Genomic DNA, 7965 nt, shown 5'->3' with positions numbered 1-7965 from the left:
TTGGATCCCGAGTTGCTGTGGCTCTGGCATAGGCCGGTGGCTACAGCTCCGATTCAACCCCTAGCCTGGGAACCTCCATATGCCGCGGGAACGGCCCTAGAAATGGCAAAAAAGACAAAAAAAAAAAAAAAAGAAAAAGAAAAAAAAGAAAAGAGAAAATGCCAATGACTTAACAGGATGTGAACCCCAGAAACCATAGACGATGAAGGACAAATGGCTCTTAAACTCAGAAAAAGATACTCGGCCTCACTCATAATAGGAGAAATTCCAGTTAAACGTAAGGTTGACCCTTGAGTAACATGAGTTTGAACTGCAAGGATCCACTTATACACAGATTTTTTTCAATAAATATATCCTACAGTACTACAATATCTGCAGTTGGTTAACTCAATGGAACCTCTGATAGGGAGGACCAACTGTAAAGTTATCTGTGGATTTTTTTTTTTTTTCTTTTTAAGGTCACACCTGCAGCCTGTGGAGGTTCCCAGGCTAGGGGTCGATTCAGAGCTACAGCTGCCAGCCTATACCACGGCCACTGCAATATGGGATCTGAACCGCATCTGTGACCTATACCACAGCTCATGGCAATGACAGATCCTTAACCCCCGAGCAAGGCCAAGGATCAAACCCACATTTCATGGATATTAGTTGGGTTTATTACCACTGAGCCACCACAGGAACTCCCCAAAATGATTTAAAAAAAAACATTTTCTAGACTCAATGATTTTAATTTAACTTTATTTTTATTTTCTTGTCTTTTTAGGATTGCACCTGTGGCATATGGAAGTTCTCAGGCTAGGGGTGATTTGGAGCTGCAATCACCAGCCACAACCACAGCAATACCAGATCTGAGCCTTGTCTATGACTTATACCACAACTCATGGCAATGCTGGATCCTTAACCCACTGAATGAGGCAAGGAATCAAACCCACATCCTCATGGATGCTAGTCAGATTTGTTTCCACTGAGCCATGATGGGAACTCCAAATGTGCATTTTAAATGAGTGTAATTCTGGAGTTCCCGTCGTGGCGCAGTGGTTAACGAATCCAACTAGGAACCATGAGATTGTGGGTTTGGTCCCTGCCCTCGCTCAGTGGGTTGACGATCCGGCGTTGCCGTGAGCTGTGGTGCAGGTTGCAGATGCAGCTCGGATCCCCCGTTGCTGTGGCTCTGGTGTAGGCTGGTGGCTACGGCTCCGATTAGACCCCTAGCCTGTGAATCTCCATATGCCTCAGGAGCGGCCCAAGAAATAGTAAAAAGACAAAAAAATAAAAATAAAAAAAATAAATGAGTGTAATTCTGTGGACTCCAATTATACTTCAATAAAGCCAAAAAGATGGGGAATGGGTGGAAGAAATAACAAAGGGCAATTTCCCATGGGTCAGACCATCACAGATGAAATGCGTGAGAACTTATTGCATTCTTGAGGTTCTGCAGGAACAAATTCTCATCTGCTGCTGTCAAGAGTGGAAATGAGGGAGTTCCCACTGTCACTTAGTGGGGTAAGGACCTGGGGTTATCACAGCTGTGCTATAGGTCATAGGTGTAACTCGGATTTGATCTCTGGCCCAGGAATTTCATGAGTGTGGCCATGGGTGTGGCCAAAAAAAAAAGGGTGGGAATAACCCAGTCCAATGGAGGGGATCAGACAAAGCTGAAGAAATTGCCCTGAAACCCAAGGCTCCTTCTAGGGAAAGAGCTTTCCAGAAATGATACTTATAGGGTTATTTATTCATCAAAGCACTGATTACTAGTAATCAGTGGGAAACAACCTAGATGTCCAGCCACAGGGGATTCACTGAATAAACTATGGCCATTCTTAGCATGGAATATTATGCAGCTATACAAAGGAACAAGGCAGCCCAATGCTGACAGTGAGGAAAGACCACACAGATGCTTTGTGAAGGAAAAAGCAAGGTGCAAACCTGTCTGGGCAGGAAGCTTCTTCAATTTGTATAGAAAGAGAGGAGACCATAAGGATTTCCTCAGTGAGGATTCTTTGCAGAGAAACAGATGTTTATGTTTATGACAACTTGTTCCCCTGGTGGCTGCTGCTGGGGAAGGGTACTGGGGAGCCCTGATGGGCCAAAGAGAGAGAATTCGTTTACATATTTTACCTTTTTCTTTTTCTTTTTAGGCACGAACCTGCAGCATATGGAAGTTCCCAGGCTAGGGGTTGAATTGGAGCTGCAGCTGCCTCACAGCCACAGACACACAGGATCCCAGCCACATCTGTGACCTAGACCAGAGCTCATGGCAACACTGGATCCTTAACCCACTGAGTAAGGCTGCATCCTCATGGATACTAGTAAGGTTCTTAACCTGCTGAGCTACAACGGGAGCTCCCTATTTTTCTTATTTATCGTTTTTATCCATTTCCCCCCATGAGTTTGTCAGCTTCCCTAGGAGTTTGGGTTGTCATCATGGCTGTGCCCCTAGTACCTGGTACACAGTAGGTACCAGAAGGAATGAATTAATGAATGAATGAGGGTTGGGAGCAGGGACAATTGGGGACAGACAGCAGGGCCTGGATAGGGTAGCTCTTGGGGTATGGGGGAGTGGGTGGCTTGGGGACATTTGGTGGACAGAAGGACAGGAACAGAACTCCGGCCAGCCATGCCCTATGGAGCTGTCACTAGCAGAGATGGAGAAGGGGGTGGGCAGGATGGGGAAGTACCAAAGGTGACAGCCCAGGAGGGGAAGATTTGTGTTCATGTGGTGATCCAAGCTGAGGTGCAGCCAAGAAGCCTGGATTAACAAAGCCTGGGGTGCTCAGGCACAGTTACCCTGTACCAGGAACTTGGCTGCACCTGGTCGAATGATGATGACAGAAACGGAAGATCACATAGCTTGAGATCCAAGGTCCAGGACCAGCTTATCCAGCTTGGACTTCAGCAAGACCTGAGGCGGGGGCAGTGGGGAGGGATGCACAGAAGCAAGAAGTGGGTCAGGGGTGCAGCAGGGACCATGGCAGCACTTGCCAGGCAGCACCAAAATGTTCAACAAAAAGAGCTTTTTTAAAAAAATATTAGGTATGGTGTTCCTGTCAGCGGCTCAGTGGTTAATAAATCCGACTGGAAACCAAGAGGTTGTGGGTTTGATCCATGGCCTCATTCAGTGGGTTGAGGATCTGGCGTTGCCATGAGCTGTGGTGTAGGTCTAAGACTTGGCTCGGAACCCATGATGCTGTGGCTGTGGTGTAGGTCAGCAGCTGCAGCTACAATTAGATCCCTAGTCTGGGAACCTCCATATGCTGTGGGTGCAGCCCTAAAAAGACAAAAGACAAAAAAAAAAAAAAATTAGGTAGAACACACACACATATACACACGAGGCATGCACGTGTTCGACCCTGCTCTCTAGCTGCAAGGGTCACCTTGACCCAGGCTTTGGAGATAGAAGTGCCAGGTCCCAAGGCCAGGGCTCTGCTTGTGACCCTCCATCTCCACTTTGTCCTTCTCCCCTTTTTCTTTTTCTCCCCTGTCCTTCCTACTTTCCCTACTCTGGAAAATCTCCTGCCCTCCCAGGACTCAATTTGTGGCCTGGGCTCCAGGACCTCTTTCCACTGCTTTTCCCCTCCTGGCAGCCTGGGTGAAACCAAAGTTCAAAGCTTTGCCATCACATCGGGAAGGGAAAGGCACAGCCAGTAAAGGTAGAGCCCTTGCCACCCTAGTCCAAACAGTTACTTGCCATTTAAACTTCTCTACCAGCCTACAAGCTGGGGACTATGATTAGCCTTACCATAGGGAGGATAGAGAGGTGGAGGCTCAGAGCAGAGATGCATCAGGAAACTTTCTGTGGCATTTGAACCTGTGCCAACTCCACACCAAAGTCCCAGGCTATTGGCCCAGCAACGATCTGCAGGAGCTCTGCTGCCATCTAGTGGATACTCGTGGCAGAGTCGTTCAGATGGAGTCTCGCCCACTGGTTCCCCCAGAAAAATGGGCAGAGCCAGGAGGGTGCAGCCAGATGCTGACTGCCCTTCCTCCGTCTTGCATTTTCCCGCCAAGTTTTTGAGTTTTTCACAACCTCAGTGTCCACTAGGAAGGCACTGACTAACTTAATCTGCTCCTGCCCATGTTGGTCTCACAACTTCTTCAGCACATAAAGACATCAAAACATCCAAAAAAAAAAAAGCATTACACTTCCTATCGTGGCTCAGTGGAAAAGGATCTGACTAGCACCCCATGAAGATGCAGGTTTGATCCCTGGCCTCGCTCAGTGGGTTAAGGATCCAGCATTGCCATGAGCTGCGGTGTAGGCTGCAGATGCAGATCAGATCCTGCATTGCTGTTGCTGTGGCATAGGCTGGCAGCTGCAGCTCTGATTCAAGCCCAGCCTGGGAACTTCCATATGTCATGGATGCAGCCCTATAAAGACTATATATATACACATGTACATATATATATATAATTAAAGGTGGTATCATTACAGGAGATATAATGTTACATTAGAAGCTAGTCACTTAAAGAGTTCCCACCATGGACCGGCAGAAATGAATCCGAGTAGGAACCATGAGGTTGCAAGTTCAATTCCTGGCCTCACTCAGTGCGTTGAGGAGCTGGTGTTGCTGTGAGCTGTGGTGTAGGTCGCAGATGCAGCTTGGATCCTGCATTGCTGTGGCTGTGGTGAAGGCTGGCAGCTGTAGCTCTGGTGCAACCCCTAGCCTGGAAACCTCCATATTTTAGGGTGTGGCCCTAAAAGCAAAAAAAGAAAAAGAAGAAGCTAGTCACTTCAGAGTTCCCGGTTAACTTAGCAGGTTGAGGATCCAGCATTGCCATTGCTGTGGCTCGGGTTGAGTTTCTGGCCCTGACACCTACACATGCTGCAGACACAGCCAAAAAAGAAAACAGTCACTTCATGCAACAAAAAGCAGTAAAGAAATAAATGAGTGGACATCAAATTAAAAATCTTCTGCACAGCAAAGGAAGCCTTCAACAAAATGAAAAGGCAAACTACAGAATGGGAGAAACTATTTGCAAACCATTTAGCTGATAAGGCATTAAAATCTCAAATATATAAAGAACTCATAAAACTCAGTAGCAAAAAACAGTCTGATTTTTTAACTGGACAGAGGAATCAAACTTTTTTTTGAAGAAGAAGACATTCAAATGGCCAACAGGTACATGAAGAGAGGTTCAACATCACCAACCATCAGAGAAATGCAAATCAAAACCACAATGAGAAGTTCCTGTCGTGGCTCAGCAGAAATGAATACGACTAGGAACCATGGGGTTTCACGTTCGATCCCTAGCCTAGCTCAGTGGGTTGGGGATCCAGTGTTGCCACAGGCTGTGGTGTAGGTCACAAACACGGCTCAGATCTGGCATTGCTGTGGCTGTGGTGTAGGCTGGCAGCTGTAGCTCCAATTGTATCCCTAGCAGGGGAACCTCCATATGCCATGGATGCGGCCCTGAAAAGCAAAAACAAAAAACAAAAAACGAACAAACAAAAAAAGAAAACAAAACAGTGAGATATCCCATCACACCTGTTAAAATGGCTAGCATCGAAAAAACAGGAGCTCCTGTTGTGGCTCAATGGTAACATCCCAGCTAGTATCCATAAGGAAATGGGTTCAATCCCTGGCCTTTCTCAGTGGGTTAAGGATCCAGTGTTGCTGTGAGCTGTGATTATAGGTCGCAGAAGTGGCTCAGATCTGGTGGCAGTAGCTGTGGCAGTGGCCAGTGACTACAGCTCTGATTTAACTCCTAGCCTGGGATTTCCTTATGCCATGGGTTCAGCCCTAAAAAAGGAGAGAGAGAGAGATAAGGATTGGTGGGAGAATGTAGAGAAAAAGGAACCCTACTGCACTGTTGGTGGGGACATAAACCGACGCAGGCACAATGGAAAACAGTATGAGGGTTTCTCAAAAAAGTAAAAATAGAATACCATACAGATGCGGCTTGGATCCCAAGTTGCTGTGGCTCTGGCGTAGACCGGTGGCTACAGCTCCGATTGGACCCCTAGCCTGGGAACCTCCATGTGCCATGGAAGCAGCCCTAGAAAAGGCAAAAAGACAAAAACAAAAAAAAAAAAAAAACAAAAAAAAACCTACCATATGATCCAGCAATTCCTCTTCTGTGTGTTTATCCAAAGGAAACAAAACACTCACTCAAGAAGATATTTGCAGGAGTTCCCCTTATGGCTCAGTGGGTTATGAACTTGAAATAGTGTCCGTGAAGATGAAAGTTCAATCCCTGACTTGAACTTTGGGGTTAAGGATCTGGCATTGCTGAAAGCTGCAGGGTAGGTCCCATATGCGGCTCGGATCTGCTGTGGCTGTGGCATAAGCTGAAGAGCTGCAGCTCTAATTCAGTCCCTAGCCTGCAACTTCCATATGCCTTAGGAGTGGTCCTTAAAAAAAAAAAAAAAAAGGCAGAAAAAAAGGAAGGAAAGAAAGAGAGGAAGGAAGGAAGAAAGAAAAAATGCGGTGGGTACCTATATATATAAAGGAAAATTACTCAGGCATTAAAAAGGAGATCTGCCATCTGCAACAACATGGATGGATCTTGAGGGTACTGTGCTTAGTGAAATAAGTCAGACACAGAAAGACAGATACTGTATGATCCCTACTCATGTGTAAATACCACATGTAGATTCCATTTATATATTGAATCTTTAAAAAGTGAACTCAAAGAGACAGAGACTAGATTGGTGGCTGCCAGAGGTGGGGGTGGGGGGAGATGGGTGAAGGTAGCCAAAAAGTACAAACTTCCAGTTACAAGATAAGTGAGTACTAGGGATGTAATATGTAGCATGATGACTATAATTAACAATACTGTATTGTAAATTTGAAATTTGCTAAGAGGAGAGCTTAAAAGCTCTCAACACAAGGAAAAACATTGTAACTGTGAGGTAACAGATGTGTTAACTATACTTATAGTGATGTTTCACATATACATGTATCAAATCCTCAGTTGTACACCTGAAACTAATACAATGTTATGTATCAATTATATCTCAGTAGGAATTCCCTTGTGGCTCAGCCGGGTTAAGAATCCAACTAGTATCCATGAGGATGCAGGTTCCATCCCTCCCTTCCCTCCGTGATAGTTAAGATCCGGATTGCCACAGCAGATGGGGTTAGAATCTGGCATTGCTGTGGCTGTGGTGTAGGCTGGACCCCAGGTGCGGCCCTAAAAAGAAAAACAAAATTCTAATTGGGTTCAGTTGTCACACCCTCCAAGAGCCCTCCTAAAATAAACTTTTCAACTTATTCTCTTTCCTCTTTGTTTTCCTTCACAGCCTGACGTTATGAGCTCTTTCCTTTTCCGAGCTCGGTCTCACTTCCAGGAGAGCCTCTTTCTGTACTCCAAGTAATTAGATGGCGTTTGAATCTGCTACTATGAAACACAAGTCAGACAAGAAAAAGAAGAGGAAGGCGAAGGAGAAGAGAAAGAAGAAAATGAAGAAAAGAAGAAAAGCAGCATTCCATCGAAATGGAAAAACAGTTGTTTTTCGTTTTCTTTAGGTTTTGTTTTTTGGCCGCGACCCTGGCATGTGGAAGTTCTCGGGCTGAGATGGAACCTGCGCCACAGCAGTGATCTGAGCCACAGCAATGACAACACGTCCTTAACCCACCGCGCCACCAGGTAATTCCAGTGCTTGTTAACTGTTGATTGCTCTGTGCTTGGCGTTTTACACGGCTTACTCTAATTATAGTAACATTTCTAGGAGAAAAACACCAGTATTATTCCCATTCTGCGGATGAGAACTCTCAGGTCTGGGCTCGAAAGCTCCGGGGTGAGGCGGGGGGTGCGGGAAGAGTGGGAAGAAGCGCTACGACCTCATCATAAGTACCGCGACTACCCGAGGCCTGGTTTTATGCTTCTAAGCACCCGGTGCAAGAGAAAGCGGAAACCAGCCACTGAGACACACCGAATTATCTACAGTTCCCGGCAGGCTCCGCGCAACAACGCTCCCTTACGACGCTCTTGAACAGGAGGGCAAGCCGCTCTGCCTCTTGG

Source organism: Sus scrofa, chromosome 2 (assembly GCF_054392235.1).
Source record: "Sus scrofa isolate SSC_HxYL_T2T_F1_AM1 chromosome 2, Sscrofa_HxYL_maternal_Yorkshire_Landrace_v2.0, whole genome shotgun sequence".
In the NCBI taxonomy this organism is placed as follows: Eukaryota; Metazoa; Chordata; class Mammalia; order Artiodactyla; family Suidae; genus Sus; species Sus scrofa.
Note: the sequence above shows the minus strand (reverse complement) of the source record.